This window comes from Danio rerio, chromosome 10, assembly GCF_052040795.2.
Source record: "Danio rerio strain M-AB ecotype USA chromosome 10, GRCz13ab, whole genome shotgun sequence".
Taxonomy (NCBI): Eukaryota; Metazoa; Chordata; class Actinopteri; order Cypriniformes; family Danionidae; genus Danio; species Danio rerio.
In genome coordinates this window covers 26228565-26247805 of record NC_141030.1, presented here as the reverse complement: position 1 = coordinate 26247805, position 19241 = coordinate 26228565, and the positions used below count along the sequence as shown (strand labels likewise).

The window sequence follows — 19241 nt, the reverse complement described above, 5'->3', positions numbered from 1 at the left end:
ATATTTACTAGGCCTACTGTTTGTGTGTGAGATAATACATACTAATATACAAACATTTCTGGCTGGTAATTAAAAACAGGAGAAAACGTTCACAGATTACTCTCTGGCTATTGTGTGTTCTCTACTTATATGCTAAAAAGGCAATAATGGCTCACCACTTCTGACCATTATCACCAATAAAGTCCAGAAAAACAGGGCATCAGTATATAGTAAACTGAAAAATTCTAATATTCCTTTCCACTTATCAAAGAAATAATTTCTTCCTTAATTATAGTTTTGTAACTGATAAAGTTATTAAATAAAAAATTGTAATATATGCACAACAGTGTAAAACTTATGAATGGAGAAAAACATTTGTGTGATTGTGTATTAAAACCATCTGGGTCTCCATATTTGCCATGGTCTTTCTAGTTGTTTTTAACAAACTTATCCATCAACATTTTTTACAAAAAATTTCCTCCTTTCCCATGACGGTTGCAATTTCAAGCCAAGAATTATGGGTCATCTGGTTCTCCCTGTGATCACACATGGATGGATGATAAAGATCTCTATACAGTCTTACCCTTTTCAGACAAAATCTCTTCAAAGGGATTCATATTCAGCTCAAATCAAATTCAACGCTGCATGAACTCTTTGCTCGCGTCGAAAATTTTGTGTGTTCTGCCAGCCGAAATCATGTCGCACTCCCCCAAAGCGAACCTCTGCCAACTCTGTGATGGCATTACATTTGCCGCGTGCACTCAAGCAAACTATAGAACGCATTAAGTATAAGGGTGTACTCACACTATGTACAGTTGCCATGAACAGTGCCGAAGCACGGTTGTCCCCTCTCCCCTGACGGCCTGCACTTACATTGCATCTGAGCCGGAGCATGCTTTGTCATCGATGATGTGACTGTTCAGTTTAACAGGAAGAGAAGTGCTCTCACTCCGCACAGTGGAGATTTCTTTAGTTATATCATTTTAGTCGTTTGATATGCAGTGACAAACAGATCAGCCACTTTTGACGCTCATAAGTTATCGTAAGTCCTCATGCTGCAGGTCATGGAAGGTTTCCTGAAAGTACAGCTGTTGTGCAGCAAGGGGTTTGCATCTTTAATAAACTACAAAAGTTCTCGTTCATTGAAAATTGCGAATGAACAATACATCTATATGGAACAGTTCATTAAAATTCCCTTAAAAGTCTTCAGTTTTGGGCTACTCACCCCACCAAAGCTCAAGTGAACTTTGTCTAGCATCTCTTCCATCCGGGCCAGGGTTGGCCAACTGAACCATGCCTGAGTCTGATTCAGAGCACTCACACTTCTCAAATGAACCGGGAAACATGTCTAGACACGGTTCGGATGGCATAGTTTGAGTGTGCTCTAAACCTGCCTCTAGTTACATTATCTTCAGCAGGTGCAGTGTGAAAACTTTAATGGCGGATGGTAGAGGTGTGAACCTCTACTGGTCTCACAGTTCGGTTCGGTTACGATTATCATGCCTTCGATTCGGTTTAATTCGATATCTCGGTGCATCATTGACGATGCTTTCCATATACAGTGTTATATTTTAGGGGGGAGGCTATAACAAGCTGTCTGTATAAACACACAGACACACAGCAAGCACCACACTGTCTCTCATTCAAACACATACACAAACATAGACAGCACCAAAAAAACACACACACAAACACACACACACACACACACACACACACGCACGCACACACATGCACACTTAAGCCTTTGCAACAGGGAGAGCTCGCGCTGAGCGGAGCAGAAAAACGAAAAAAAAATTTTAAAAAGAAGCACTTTTCCGACGGTCCCTTACTGAGAGCTCCTCTCAGTTCGAGCTCTCCCGGCTAAACACATATTGCGAGGGCTTAAACGGAGCAGTGATCGTAATGTCGAGCCAAAAAAATGAAAGACAGCTGTGAAACATAACCAGCTTTGTCTTTTTGTAGGAAACACACTTTAGATCTTTTTAGGGTAAGAGGTTTTTGAATTATTGCCGTCAATAACTGAATGTGTGTCAGGAATATTGAAAACAAAACCAACTGAACCGCGCTCATTTCTGGCGCCCCCCTGGATATACAGCACCCTTAGCATTTGCCTATGGTGCCTATGCCACGAACCGGCCCTGAGTTGGCTGAATGTTGTAAATACTCGCGCTCACCTCCCTTGTGACAGAGCGCATAGGAGATAAATGACATCAGTACATAATAACCGGTTATGACTATTACTGAACCGATACCTTATTGTCCGCGTCTGCATCGCGGTGCACCGAAGAAACAATTAATTTTGACACTCCTAGCGGATGGCTGCTTCTCACTCAGGGCTGTTTATGCTAATGAGGAAGAGATCAGCTCTAGGTTTTGCATAATAAGTCCCCTTTATGAGAAAATATAATGGTGAAAGACGAGAATATATGCGGAGAAGTTGAAAAGGATGAATAGAACAGGATAGAAATAGAAAGGACAGGTAAATTAAATAGATGGTTTGAAAGAATAGATAATAATGAGAAGATGAGAATTGATGAAGGGAAAAATAGATGGGGGATGGACATGATTGGAAGGAAAGAGATGGGATGGAATGGGAAGGGCTAGGATCGGATAGAAAAGGATTAGGAAAGCATTGGATATAATAGAATAGGAATACAGAGTGAGATAGAAACGAGAAAATAGATGATTTAATAAAACCGATAATGTCAAGAAATGAGAGCAGAGTGGGGAAAAGCAGAAGATAGGTAAGGACGGAAGAAGAATAGGGACATGGTAGGAAGAAAATAGGATTGTGAGATGGTGAGAATCGAAGAGGAAGGGACAGGATGACATAGAACAAGAGAGGATAAAAGATAATAGAAGAACAGAGGAGAGCTCGAAATGCTTTTGCATTCCTGGCAATGTCTGGTCACAGCTGGGTAGACCAACAGCTTCTGACTGAGACTGAGACACTTAGGCTGAGGCAGTGAGGCAGAGGGTGAAAGGAGGAGGGGGTCTTGCCTACGTGACTTTCTGTGCATAGCACCTATGTACCCCATCTGTCCTATCCCCATCCTATCAAACAAGGAGGGTAGACCGTGTTAATAGTTAGTCCAGGTACTATATAATGGACAGACAGACGGTTTATCCCAGAAACACACATACCATAAGAAACAGGATAGATTCCTGTCTGACTGTCCATAGCAACAGCTCGAGTGCTGCACAGTCTCCATTGGGTGAATGAGCTGCTGCATGATATACCAATGTCGGCACGCCAGCCAATCAGATGCTCTGTCTGGCTGAGCTGGATTCCACGCTCACCATGGTAACAGAACGACACACTTGAGTCAGTTCAACGTGGAGTTTTGACATCCATGAACCACATGTGAGCGTCGACTTCATGCAAAGAGAAAAACCAGAAGATGTGATAAATCAGGGCTGTTTATGTGTCGGCGGTTGTGTAAAGACACACAGCAGACAGATTCACTCTGGACAGTGATGCGTGAAATAGCTTATTGGAATTCCACTGCTGCTACAGAGCCATAAAAGATGCATCTAGTTTTGAGTGGCAGTGTGGTATGCAACATATCTGCGGCTCTGAATTATTATTTTCACCCTCTCCTGAAGAAGCTCGCTTGAGCTAAAGTTGATGTCATAAGGTTCCAGGGAGTTACAAAAGAATTCCGAGCATGTTGCTGTGTGGTTGCCAGGGGTAATTTCTGAGGTTAAAATTAACACTCAGCAGATGCCAAAAGTCAGTAAAAATTGCTGTTGGTAAGCATGTTAAACAGTGTTTCTCACCATTCAGCTAGTAACCATTTTATTAGTTCTAGCAATGATTGAGAATGCAATAAGATTTAGAGTGATTATTAAATCACAAAGGCTGCATTGTAGTTATTAGTAATATGTAATCTGATGTGCAGCACTGCATGGTTTTCACGTGAGCATCTCATGATAACGGCATTTTCAGTGTTTCAAAGCAGCTTTGTTCACAGTAAATCACCACAGCATTTGTGCAAATGCTGTGACTTTGAGTTTGTGTTGTGAAGAGTACATGCAAGTAAACTTTATCAGTCTGAATAGCATATACTCACTTTTAAAGGCCTGATGATTTGCATCATTCAGTTGTGTTTTGGGGCCATTTTTTTGACCTGATAATCAATCACTTTTAATTAAACTAGAAGCACACCAGCATTCTATAGCATTCTGCCTGCCTGATTTGTTGGAATGTTCCACAATTTGAAATATTGATATACCTTTATTTTCTTTTTTCATCTATGTTAAGCATCTACACTCACCGGCCACTTTATTAGGTACACCTTCCTAGAACCGGGTTGGACCTCCTCTTGCCATCAGAACTGCCTTAATCCTTCAGGGCATAGATTCAACAAGGTACTGTGAATATTTCTTAGATTTTGGTCTACATTAACATGATAGCATCATGCAGTTGCCACGCAGTAACATCAGCAAAAATACTGAGCTAGGCTGTGGCGTTGACACGATGCTCAATTGGTACTAATGGGCCTAAAGTGTGCCAAGAAAATATTCCCCACACCATTACACCACTACCACCACCAGTCTAAGCCGTTGAAACAAGACAGGATGGATCCATGCTTTCATGTTGTTGACACCAAATTCTGACTGTACCATCCAAACGTCCCAGCAGAACTCGAGACTCATCAGACCAGGCATCGTTTTTCCAATCTTCTATTGTCCAATTTTGGTGAGCCTGTGTAAATTGTAGCCTTTATGTTCTTAGCTAACAGGAGTGGCACCCGGTGTGGTTTTCTGCTGCTGTAGCTCATCCACATAAAGGTTGGACGTTTTGTGCGTTCAGAGATGCTCTTATGCATACATGGGTTGTAACGGGTGGCTCTTTGAAATACTGTTACCTTTATATTACTGGAATTTTTCTCTTTGTTAGACTATTCTCTGTAAATCCTAGAGATGTTTGTGTGTGAAAATTCCAGTAGATCAGCAGTTTCTGAAATACTCTGTGATCAGGCCCTAAAACATTTGTTTGGTTTTCCATTGAATTAGAAAAACAGCTAAAAAAAAAGGCTATGCTGTGCTGTAGTTCAGCGCAGTGGTTTCAAATTGGTAAAATTGTTTGACAAACAGATCAATCTATCTTTGTAATGTAATATTCATTCCTTTGCCTTCTGCTTAGACCCCTTTATTCATCAGTGACCACAGCAGAATGAACCGTCAACTTATCCAGCATATAATTTACACAGCAGATCCAGCTGGTAAACATTCATACACAATCATTGACACGCATTCACTATAGCCAATTTAGTTCATTATGAGGGAAACCGGTGCAACCCACGCAAACATGGAGAGAACATGCAAACTCCACACAGAAATGCCAACTGACCCAGCCAAGACTCGAACCTGCGACCTTCTCGCTGTGAGGTGACACTGCTAACCACTAAGCCACCATATCACCCTGAATACAATATATCAATCATTATTATTAATATAGTGGTGGCCAAAATTATTGCACACCCCAACATATCTGAAAATATTAACCATTCTTGCCTCTAAAACAGGGGTGCTCAACCTCGTTCCTGGAGATCGACCTTCCAGCTAAAGGTAGCTTTCAGCTAAAACCCTGATCAAAAACACCTGAATCAATTAATTAGGACCTGAACAGCACTTGATAATTACAGGCAGGTGTGTTTAATATGGGTTGCAACGGAAATCTGCAGGAAGGTCGATCTCCAGGAACAGGGTTGGTCACCCCTGCTCTAAAACATGATTAGCACAACAAATATAAAGTGAGACATGCTGATTTTACAACTTTAATATTTAGTATATCCACCTTTTGCAGCAACTAGCAGCACATCTACTGGCCTAGAGTCAATCTATTTCCTGAGAATGTCAACTATCCCAGTCCTACAATGATTACACAAGTAATTTGGCTTCTTCTGTCAAGGAACATGATTGTCTGATATTGACAGTGTAATATTCCTGCCTTTCTCTTAGGGATGACACAAAGGCTCTATTCTTTGGTTTATAAAGCATAATTATGATGTATTGTAAAGGTGAATCCAACAAAATAACTGAAACACTAAACCACGTCAAGTGTTTTTACCATTTTGGCTGATTTTACGTTACTGTCAATAAAATGTGGTTATTTTATCGGCCTGTGTGCTTTTTTAAATCTGTTTATTTTAAAGTTACTGTGTTATGTTTAAAAGTTTTACATTACCTTTATATGATTTTATAAAATAATAAAAATGTAAAACAACAATTTGGGGGTTAATTAAATATCCTATATTAATTTTAAATGTCAGGTATAACACGAGGAGTTCATCCCTTGCTTTAAAAAAATGTTACAATTCCAAATATTCATGTCAGAATCATAATCCAAAAGTTAGATAAAAAACTACATGAAAACCCATAACCGAAGTGAGCCAGCTCTGCTTGGAAACAGCCTTGTTTGAACATGCAACACACATGAAATATGATGCTCAATGTCATCATGTCTCAACCCTGATGAACCATGATTATTGGTATGGCGAGTGTTTATAAACCCACCTCTTCTCCATGATGATTGGCTCTGCATGCTGTCCATTTGCCTCAGCCAAATCAGAAAGAAGCTCCGGACAAACTGGTAGCGCATTTCGATTGGCCGCAGATGCATCAGCGTTAGTGACATCATCTTCCATCCCACTGCAGGGATAGAGGAAAAACCACAGCTGCTAAACAGCTGTGCCGTAGACAAGAAAGTAAATAGGGAAAAAAGGGTGTTTTTGTAGTGTTTTGTATTAGTAAGGTATTAGTTTTGAATCACAAGATATTAAACATATTTATTTTATATATGTGTATATGATTCTATCTACACAAGTCAACAAATATATATAAACAAACGTTAAAATCAGTGCAAATAAACAAAGCATTAAATAATGAGTGAACAAAATAATGTTTAAATAAGGAAAATATGTTGACAGACTACAAAAGCCTTGCAAATATCTTGGATGTAATATCTGTATTCAAACAGCTCCATCTAGTGGTTTATTTCAAAATCACAAATACCGCGCACAAGTGACAAACATTTTTAATACACAATTTTAGAAGTGAGATTCTGGACTGCAGCTTGCTCGTTATAAAATCTGAAAAATAACACAACTCAACAGTGCTCATACCAGCTGTTGCAAAACAGTCTTAATCTTACCTGAAGGAAGAGCTGGAGACACATCTTTCCGTGAGTATGAGGTAATGAATGAGGACTGCGCAGTTTAAATTCCATCAATAATCCTCCATACAGTCTTCCTCCACCTGTGACATCGCCATCTGTGCGTGTTTCCTCCATCAGAGCTTAATTACGGATGAGCAGAGGCAAGAGGACTTGTTACTGACAGCTGCGTTACTTTTACTAAGGATGAGTGGTTGAGTCACTGAGTGACGTAATCGCTATTCATCCCACGCGAGTCACTTGTGCTTGATAACAAGCTCGTGCAACTCTTTTCTCTAACATTACAAGTTTTTGTTAGTAACAAAAGTAGTAGTAAGTACATTATATTCACCTCGCTTTTGTACTTTGGTTTTATTTATGCATTTACTTATTATCATTATTATTATTTACGTAATTTATATTAATTAGTTAATTCATTCATTCATTCATTCATTCATTCATTCATTCATATTCTTTTCGGCGTAGTCCCTTTATTATTCCGGGGTCGCCACAGCAGAATGAACCGCCAACTTATTTAGCACGTTTTTACGCTGCGGATACCCTTCCAGCCACAACCCATCTCTGGGAAACATCCACACAGACTTGTTCACACTCATATACTACGGACGATTTAGCCAACCCAATTCACCTCTACCACATGTCTTGAACTGTGGGGGAAATCGGAGCACCCGGAGGAAACCCATGCGAACTCAGTCAGAACATGCAAACTCCACACAGAAACGCCAACTGACCCAACCAAGGCTCGAACCAGGGACCTTCTTGCTGTGAGGCGACAGCACCTACCTACTGCGCCACTGCGTCGCCTTATATCAATTTATTTTTAACTTAATTTTTATCCCTCCCACCCTCTTTTTTCCGTGCTAGAAATTGAATAGAATTAACAAAATTATAACATTTAGTCCAGACGAGAAACTCATGAATGGTCCTGAAACATTGATCAATTTGGATGCATGCAAGCTTCCTGTATATCATTTACCAATAGATGTAAACTCACATGAGCTGATGCTGTATGTCATTTTAAAATTCAAAATAATGTTCATTTTCTTGCTCAGACCAATCAATTTGCTTCATTTGATTTCAAAGTACTACAGGTATTTATTTTGTTTTGACTGTATGCGTTTTTGTGACTCTCAAGGTGTCAGTAGCTTTTGACTTAGATTTTATGAAGCATCAACCATGGTTTCAGCAAAAATTACATGGCCAGCCTTACTAAACACCCTCCTAAATGTCTGAAAAATATTTAAAATTCAGAATAATAAAATAATAATAATAATAATGATAATTACATATACACTCATCGGCCACTTTATTAGGTACAGCTTACCAGTACCGGGCTGGACCCCCTTTTGTCTTTAGAACTGCCTTAATCCTTCATGTCGTAGATTCAACAAGGTACTGAAAATATTCCTCAGAGATTTTGGTCCATATTGACATAATAGGATCATGCAGTTGCTGCTGATTTGTCAGCTGCACATCTATGATACAAATCTCCCGTTTCACCACATCCCAAAGGTGCTCTATTAGATTGGGTTCTTGTGACTGGAGGCCATTTGAGTATGGTGAACTCATTGTCATGTTCATGAAACCAGTCTGAGATGATTCATGCTGCATGACATGGCGCGTTATTTTGGTAGCCTGTGTGAATTGTAGCATCAGTTTTCTGTTCTTAGGACACAGGAGTGACACTTGATGTGGTCTTCTGTTGTTGTAGCCTATCTGCCTCAAGGTTTATTTGAGCTACTGTTGCCTTTCTATCATCTTGAACCAATCTGGCCATTCTCCTCTAACCTCTGGCATCAACAAGGCATTTATGCCCACAGAACCGTCGCTCACTGGATATTTTCTCTTTTCCGAACCATTCTCTGTAAACCCTAGAGATGGTTGTGCGTGAAAATCCCAGTAGATCTGCAGTTGAAATACTTAGACCAGCCCGTCTGGCACCAACAACCATGCCACGTTCAAAGTCACTTAAATCACCTTTCTTCCCCATTCTGATGCTCAGTTTGAACTGGAGCAGATCGTCTTGACCATTTCTACACGCCTAATACATTGAGTTGCTGCCATGTGATTGGCTGATTATAAATTTGCCTTAACGAGCAGTTGAAGTTAGTTAGTACCTAATAAAGTGGCCGGTGAACGTAATTTATTTATAGCTCATATATATTAAAAACATGGATTGTTTGGATATTTTTAAAAAGAATATAAAACATTATACCAGCTAGAAAAGGTTGAAGTTCAGGAATGCAAGCTTTAAGTTGACGTTTACGATACATTAATAATGTTTTCTCTCATTGTTGGAAGTTCATTTATTCATTCCAGTTCTTTTGCTTGTTCTAAGGTAGCAGAGGAATTCATGTAAATACTAGCATTATCCTCTACAGAGCTATCCAAAGTACTGGCCAAAAGAAGCAGAAAAAGTGGGATGCAGACCACCCACCAGGTAACTATGGCAACAAGTCAACCTTACAGTGGTGGGCAGACCAGTCAGCCATTAATGAAAGCTCACTAGTAAGTGTGAAAGTTAACATATACAAACACCTAAAACACTTGCTTGTGTGCACTGTGTACACTACACTACAAAGAACACTTAGACAAGAGGACTTCTGTTCTTCACACACACAGTATAAATAAACATGGTGAGCTCACTAAAAATCCAGGTATAATTTAAATCTTACAAATGTTACTTTACATCATGCTGTAGAAAGTATCAAAACAATGTTTATTTTCAGGTGTAAAACTAGTTTGTAAATACACATTGTAAATTGGGGTGACACGGTGGATAACAGTAATATGCAATAGGTTTATATCGATCAAAAGATTTATTTTTACACATCACCTTTATAACAGTTTCAGCAACAATTTGTTCAAGGATCAGGTTTCTCTAATATGGAAGGTAAAAGTAGGGCCTAAATATCTTTAACTCTCTATCATTTGAGCCATATATGATCACTTTGAAACTGAAACACTTTTACAATCAAGTTGAGCTTTACTGTCATTCCACTACACGTGTGGACATACAGTTAAACAATCAAATGTCATGTCCTGCAGAACCAGAATAAACAACACAAATAAACAATCATAATTATGAACACATTATGAACATAATTATTAACACAACACTGGACATAAGAGCTACTTTAAGCCTATAAATACCTAAGATAACAGATCTGTAATCTAACTTTACTAACTGTACATATACTGCACATGCCATGATTTGTTTCCAAGTACGATGCGATTAACATCTATGGACATAACATTATGTAATGTAAAATCATGTAATCCATACCTATTCCATAACCCCAAACTCAACCATAGCTGTAAATTGTTCTAAAAGTCCAATTGTTCCAATAGTTGGATAACACTTATGTAAAAGTGCATACATCTTAAGCCTAAACTTAACATATACTGTAAACGTATCCCTTAATTCTGATTGGCTGATTGAAATGTTGTTCCAGGAACATGTCCTACTTGGTGAAGTCAGGTTAGGGACAAATCCTATAAATAAATACTAAAACTATACACATAACTTAAGACAAATTATTCAAGAACTTTTACATAAGACAGAACAATATTGTCCTAGATATTGTGCAAAAAAGGTATTTTAAGGTTGAAGAAAACTAGTGCAACATGGCTTGTGGTACATTAACAAATAAACATTGCTTTTCCTTGTAAGATGGAGTTTAAGTAAATATGTCTGGTGCATACAGGCTTATGCAAAAATTTAGGCACCCCTCTGTGGCCACAAAAATGTGCTCTTTCTTTATAAAAGAGTAAAATGCCATTCGGTTTCTAGAGAAAGCTAGATTATGTGATGTCTTTCCGACATAAATATGTAATGTAGCAATATTGAGATGTGTGAAATTAAATTGAAACTGAAAAACAGGCTATGCAAATGTTTGGGCACCCTCTCTTTTGTGTGGATTTCAAAGCCTGTAGTCACTTAATGCTGATTGATTACAACACAAAATTGATTTGAGTGACTCAGTGAACCTTAGCAATCCTAACACAGGTGCAACCAGTCATGAAAAAGGATATTTGATATAGCTGATGGCTAGTTGTGCTTCACCTTATTGTAAACATGAAAGTAGCCACATGGGAACCTTAAAAAAAATCTTCCTAATGACCTAAAACTATAATAATTTATCAACATGAATTAGAAGAAGGATGCAAAAAGCTATCACAAAGGTTTAAAGTCTCTATCTCCACAGTCAGAAATATAGTAAGAAAATGGAACAGTTAACTGTGAAGGAAAGATGTGCTAGACCAAGAAAAAATATCTGAAAGGCAAAGAATGGTTAGAATGGTCACAGACAAACCACAGACCACCTCCCAAGAGGCATGCATGGCGGAAAAGAAAACAGCATTCCAGGAGAAGAACCTGCTCCCTGCTGTAAAATATGGTGGAGGGTCCATCATGCTGTGGGGATGTGTGGCAAGCACAGGTACTAGAAACCATGTCAGAGTTAAATGCCAAATGGATTCCACCCAGTATCAGCAGATTCTGAAAAACAATGTTCAGGAACCAGTCAAGAGGCTGAAGTTATGAGTGTTGGATGTTTCAGCAGGACAATGACCCATAGCACAGTTTCAGATCTACCAAGGAATTCATCCTCAGACACGATACAATGTTCTAGAATGGCCAGCCCAGTCCCCAGACTTCAACATCATTGAAAATCTATGGACTGATTTGAAAAAGGTTGTTCATGCTCGTCACCCATTAAATTGAACTGGAAAAATTGTGCATGGAAGAATGGCCCAAATGCCTCCTGTAAGACTTCAGGGACTTATCCTTGACTATGAGAAGTGACTAGGCTGTTATTTCAGCAAAATGTGGCTGTACAAAAGATTGATGTCATTATTCTGTTGGGGTGTCCAAATTTTCGCACCTGTCTGTTTTTGTTAAGACATAAATTGCATTGCATCTGTTGATTAAATAAATGTTGCTTTGTTCCTAGGGTATAAAATATATCCAAATGAATTTGCTGATTTAAACAGCCAGCAGGTTATGGCTTGCAATAACGAAAATTATCAGGGGTGGCCAAAATTTTGCATAAGACTGTATAGAGAGCATAGTGTTTCTACAGGTGGTTTGTCAAGCCCACAATGCACAGAGTGATTTATAGAAAGTGTCTGGTACAAATGCACAAACGAATGTGTCGGTTAAAGTGTCCGATGAAAAAAATTGAAAAATTGTTTTTCGGTGGATCTTCTCATTGATTATATGTACAGTATATATATAATAACCCCCAGTAACACTCCAGGGTTTTTCCAATTGAGAGTATTTCAATTAAATAAAACATGCAAAATGTGATGTCATGTGCAGATTGACCATGTTAGTGTGCCAACAAACACAACAACCAATGACATTGAGGTTCTTAAGACTATCTTTCACATATATGATGCCGATATACAGTTAAATTCATGAATTAATAGCCCCCTGAATTATTAGTCCACCCCCCTCCCCTATTTATTTTTTCCAAAATTTGTTTAACAGACAGCAAAGTTTTACTACACATTTCTAAACTTAATAGTTTATTAACTCATTTTCTAATAACTGTTTTATTTTATCTTTGCCATGATGACTAAATAATATTTGACTAGATACTTTTCAAGACAAGGATCTTAGACAGGCATTATGAAATATTGCTACAAAGTAGGATTGTGAGGAAGACTGGCATTACCCACTTTAGGCAGTTTAAGGTGACGAGTTCTTTCTATTGAGAAACAATAAGTCCATTTGTGAGTGCAGACATTGTACTTTCACAAACAGCTACTGTACAATACACACTGCACAAAAGGAAACTTTTAATTTAATAAAAATATTTGCAAGGGCAGTTGGTTACATATGGACTTTTCCCTCACTGCTTTGCTTTGAGATGCTGTTGTCATGGTAGTGCACGAAAAAGTACAAGTACAAGCACTTCAGAAAATGAGAAAGAACCTCTTCAAAAGACATGCAAGCTCTTGACCTTCAGAACCAATGAGAGTCATCACACACACAAAATACAACAGCAGCTCTAGTAATGACTCAGAACACTTCTGATTAAATCATTTGCACTTCCGGCAATAAATGTACTCTAATTTATTCTGATTAATTAACAGTCCAGAATTCGCATTCAGCATATCTGGACCCAAGGTTTAAAGCTTATTTAGTTACTTGCTTGAGCAGGATGATGTACACAGCATATGGCTTTTACAAGATTTTTTAATCATGTAAACAGCCAGTTTCATTATAGACAAGCAGCTATAAATGAGAAAATATGTACATAGAGAAATTGATTACCCTCAATAAAGAGTCACTAGGGGGCGCTATGACTCTTTTTTGGTGAAAAAAAATCACTCAAACCGTCACTGTTTTCCATTTAATTGCACTGACAGCTACGTTCTTGTTATACATCAGTTTGGTTTGACCCTGCTGGCGATGCAAATTGCTTATTCATTTTAGTTTATTGACTTGAAATATGTTCAAAATCACACAAATGAAAATGAGACGACATTTTCAGCTCCAGATGAATGTACATTAAAAACAAATCAGATGCGTTTGCATTTGTTTGAAAGCATGCTGAGAGAGCAACAGTATACATCTTGTTTACGGCCGACCCCTAAATCACCAATTACCAGCATCAACAGGAAATACATGATCATTACAGTTCACTTAGACCTGGAGTAATGTCATTCATCAATCAAATCTGAAGTCAGTTATAGGATGAAAATGAGAGAAGACGAGTGAGGATATGGTTTTATTACTGGCTGTCATCCACAGCCATGCTTTAATGTTTCATTATGGCTTCATTGCAAATTTATTACTGTGCATTATGTATTTTATAATGGCTTTATTATGGATTATCTGAGAGCTGTTGTATTATATCGCAGCTATTTAAAGTCCTAATCCTTTCTTATTCACATTTTCCATCACATTTAAAATTTACAGCCTTTCTCTTCCAGGAAAACGAAAGCCAAAATATCGATAATGCATGCAGCGCTACAAAAACTTTGATCCAATCAAATGTTCTTTAGAATAAAATTGTTCTAAATGTCTCCAACTAAGAGCTTTATGTGTAGTAGTAACTGCACAAAGGAGCTTTTATTCCTACACTATAAAAAATTATATGATCAATTAGTTGACAACATATGTTTTTAGGTCATTATAGCTTTTTAAACTAAGTTAATCTTGTTCTAACTTGATTTTATAAGTTATGCCAGCTGTTTTAAGTCAGTTTAGCATAATATAAGTTCAATGGACTCAAAATGTTAATTTGATTCAGCTTAAAAATTTAAGGCAACCAGGATTTATTTACAGTGTAAATTTTTGTACAGTTTTTTTTAAACAGTTTTTTACCCACAGAAGATTGTGGGAATAACAATCACAGATAATAAAGTCATAAAAAATAGATGAGAATAACAAACTGAACTGATCTGAACAGAGTGAATACACTGATGAGCCAAAACATTATGACAGACACAGATGAGACAAACATTATCGACCATCACACACTCATATTTGTTTTGCTTGTTCAAACTACTTAGTTAAAATCAGCTGAAACTACACAATTATTGAGATTCATTTGGGAGAACTTAATTTTTGTTCATGTTCAGTCTCATACATTTGTAAAAAGTGTTAAATTAACTTAAATCGATTTGTGTTGGAACAACATTGTTTGTAATTGTGTGGAACCCTGCATTTTTTACAGTGCATAATAAAGTGGTTACTTCACCCAACATTCTAAATTCTGTTTTTTATTACTCACCCTCATGTCATTCCAATTCCCTAAGACCTTCGTTTCTCTTCAGGACTCAAGTTAAGGTTTTTTAGATGAAATCAGAGAGCTGACCATCCATAGACAGTTATAGACCCCCTGAGATGCTTAAAGTGCAGAAAAAGAACCAAAAAAAAAATTTTCAAATATTGTGTGTGACTTCAGTGGTTCAACTGTAATCATACTCAAGCTCCAAGAACACTTTTGTATGGCAAAAAAATTACTTTGTTTGGAAATTACTTCATTAAGTGAGTGATTATTGACAGAATTGAAAGTTTTGTGAAAATTTGAATAGTTTAGACTAGGGCTGCACAATATTGGAAAAATTTAGTATTGCAATATTTTATATATCTGTAATATATATATTGCGATGTACTGTAAATACAAATTCACCAGATAACTTGAATATCTCTATTTGCAAAAGATTTATAATGTTCGATCGAATGTTATACATTGGGATGATTCTGCAGTAAGAGTGCATCTTCATAAATCTAATAAACAATCTATAAACTTTAAAACTTTATCAAATCGGTTTGCCCGATACGTTTTTTTTCGTTGTGGTCTGTGCTATTTGTAGTGCATTTCTGTATTTTCATGTGTTGCGAGTATTTTCATGTATAACAATCTAGAAATAAAATCTAGAAAAAGACACAATTAAAAAAAGTGTTTTATCGTTTTCTGTGTTTGAATGATAAAAATAATTTCATAAAATTAATCACTGTTAAAGTTACAAATGGTACAATTTATGCCCGAATGCTTTTAAGATTATTATACAATCACAGGCATCAAAAACACATGCAAATGGTTAATTATAATCCAGACTCAACATTACGTATGCTTGCGATGTGACTATTGAAAATGATCACATTGTGATCAGGGCTTTACATTAACTTTTTTAATCACCGGCCACTGTGGCTAGTAGTTTTCCAATCTTACTAGCCACTCTGCATTTTCACTAGCCACAATTACGTTGTTGGGAAAATATATTTTATATGCACAAGTTTGATGTTGACATGCTAAAATTACTTGATTTATATTTTGTGTTATGTCCACATGCGTCCTCATTCATTTTTTTTTTTTTTTTTGTGTGTCGAGTATGAGCTTGCTCAATGAGCATGAGCAAATGGGTCATGGTTTAATAGTGTTATACGGCAATTAGTTTTTATTTTAAATGACTTTTTTTAGAGCTCAAAATTAACGATGTACCAAATTTTATCTCTATAACCACACGAAACAATAATTATTTCTCAGCCACAAATTTTTAATGTGTCAAAACAAGCAAAATACAGCTGTATACTATACTTTTTATTTAACAAAACATTTCTTAAAAAAGGAAGAAAACTACAATTTAAAAATTATTTTAACCAGATAAAGTGGCTAGTGGAGGTGTCTGTCTAACCCGCCAAAGCTGAAATCTACCCGCATTTGGCGGGTTGGCGGGTGTTAATGTAAAGCCCTGATTGTGATATTAATGTTTTTTCTAAAATGAGCATTTTCTAACCCATTCTATGTCATAGAAGTAAAATGACTGAATCTACATGTAGGAGAAGTTTAGAAAAATGCTAATTTTAGAAAAAAATACTTAAAGTTTTTTTTCACTCTTTATTTTCACGTTAAGGTCTAGGTGGACAAAATGGTAAGCACACTACTAGCTCTCGTAAACTGGCATGTTGGAGAAATTGGCAGAAACAAAAATGTGGGGTACACTGACGAGGGCAGATTATTATGCAAAGGTGACTGGTTCAGAATATCTCTGAAACGGTAATGCTTGTGGGTTGCTCCTGGTCAACAGTGGTAAGAAAAGAAAGCAAATCATGGAAGGACAAACCACAAACTAGTGACGTGCTGATGGGTGGCCACTGATGCACAAAGGCAAAGAAGTCTATCCCATCTGGTCTGCAGAGCCTACAGTACTGTGGCACATAAGTCACACATCATTTTGATGACGGTTTTATTCGTCAAAGACATGTAATTTGCAGCATATGGGACTGCCTATTACCTATAATTGCCCTCTAACACCATTCTAAGTGTCGACAATTAGCACACAAACATCTGTACAGGACTATAGGGTAAAAGGAAGTTACCTGGTCCAACGAGTCACGCTTTCTTTTATGTTGGACAGCTGTTTACGTGCTTGACTTTTACCCAGGGAAGTCATAACATCAGCATGCACTACGGTATGTGATGAAGAAGGTGGATGGAGCATGATGCTATAGGCAGTGTTTGACTGGAAAAACCTGGATGCAATCATTCATGTGGATACAAATTTGACATGTGCTACCTACCTAAACATTGTTGCAGACCTGGTTCACAGTGATGTTTTCTGGTGGAACTGGCTTCTTTCAGCAGGATAATGCACACTGACGTGCACGTACATAGTGATGTGTGATGATTTAAGTGATATGAAGAATTCAGGATATTGACTAGGCCTTCAAGTTTTCTGATATCAATGTAATTGAGTATCCTCCAGTTGCTCTGGTTTCCCCCACAGTAAAACCCAACAGTCAACTTTATCAAATGAAATGAGTGTAGTTAACTCAAAATGGACTGAAAGTTAATTCTACTTATTTGAAAAGAGTTTTGAACTCAGTGTTGAAGATAATAAATTAATTAAATACCTCATTACTAGGGCCAGACAGAATCTGCGGACATTTTTTGCTATTTCTGCAGAGAATTTTGTAAAATTTCTGCGGATTTATTCAAAATGATTTTGGGAGTATCATAACTAAAAACCTAATATATTAAATTAAAAATAATACCTTTTTAACTTGTATTTAATGTTTACAATGCAAATCCAATTAGATCCATTTTATTTGGTAAACAAAGTCTATCATATTATATATCTACTAAAAGACATTAAATATTACTTTACAAACTGTATTGTAAATAAATCAAATTAACTTTTTTATACTAGTCAATAATATTACTGACATTAATTTTAAAACAGAATAAATGTAAATTTACACACATTTACTAAAGTAAATAAACAGAATCAATGATGGGCTAAAAATCTGCAGAATTTTGTACGCATAGATTCCGTATGGGTCTATTCATTACTTCAAATTAAATGGAGTAAGTTCCCAGTACTCATATAGATTATTTTTTTGTTGATTGGTGACAAATAATGGCCTGATTTTTGGGCTTTACAGGGCATCAATGACATGTAGTATCAGTGAATTGGATGAACTAAATTCGTAGTGTGACACATGAATACTGGGTTCCCTATAGATCTTTTTAGTAAACAGTTCTTGAAAGAACATTTTTCTTCTCAAGTGCATCAAATGAAAAGTCTTGAAGGAGGCGGGGCATTTCAGATACTAGAAAGCATTTGATTGGTTATGACTTGATGAGAAACTAGTTTGAGGTGACAATCGTTATATAAAAACTCTTCTATATAGGCGGAAGTGACAAACTGCAAGTTTTCACATGTTTATATCAGTTTTAGATCTTCTAAACATGAATTTTGTCATTGTTTTGGAGCACACTAGCTTAAAGATATCTTTAAAAAAAAAATACTAATAATAACATCTAAATCCATGGGACCTTTAATGCCAGTAAAGAGTTAAATAAAATAAGTTCAAGTTACAATGTGTCAGCACCAGTGGTGGACAGAGTACTAAAAAATCATACTTAGTTAAAAATATCATTATTTAATTAAAAATGTAGCGCAAGAGTAAAAGTATCTGTTGTATGTCTTACTTAAAGTGTTAGTAAAAAGTAGCCCTTTCAAAAGTACTCAAGAGTAGAGAGTAGTGAGTTAAAAGCTGACGCATTTACATGTAACTTGTGGATGTGTGTAAACGTAACATTCTGTAGTCCATTTAGTTATTGCTTTGGAACTGGTTATATACGCATTTCATAACATATCACAGCTTATATTATCACTGTTATCGTATATCAATGAAAAGACAGATTTATGGTGCTGCACAGATGCGTGGATTAGAACTGAACTTCTAATTAATTTTTAATGAACTTCATTGTCACAAATTGTTATTAAAACCATAATTTATTACCCTAATTAAAATCTCAGTAAACACACTTAGCTGCTATAAAAATAAACAAGGCTGTCAGAATGAACGGCTGAAAATATCTGAGCCGGTGTCGCATGATAGAACGTGAAGAAACAGAGCACGTTGGATTTCTAAATGTTTGACAGGCGCGCCATATGTTTGTTAATTATGAAGCTCTTATGAAAGCACATCAGCTTTGCTTTTTTTGCTCCTGCTGCTGGTCATATGGCTCACATCAGCTTTCTGGACACAGCTGGCTGAGGTCAAACTCTCTCCTTGTTCCACAACATGCTGACAGAAAGTTTTTGACTC

At 36.9% G+C, this 19241-nt stretch overlaps 1 protein-coding gene and 1 long non-coding RNA gene across 2 annotated transcripts in view; both read right to left on the bottom strand.

Moving 5' to 3' along the window:
• Positions 1-19241, bottom strand: part of LOC147842056 (uncharacterized) — a 592784-nt gene that overhangs the window by 213069 nt on the left and 360474 nt on the right. The window lies entirely within an intron of this gene.
• Positions 1-19241, bottom strand: part of kdm6bb (lysine (K)-specific demethylase 6B, b) — a 138892-nt gene that overhangs the window by 46915 nt on the left and 72736 nt on the right. Inside the window, exons 4-5 of the mRNA XM_087269602.1 lie at positions 7142-7284; positions 6505-6676 (exon numbers count right to left, since the gene is read on the bottom strand). The gene's annotated coding sequence lies outside the window, so the exon portion shown is untranslated. The remainder of the gene's footprint in view (positions 1-6504; positions 6677-7141; positions 7285-19241) is intronic.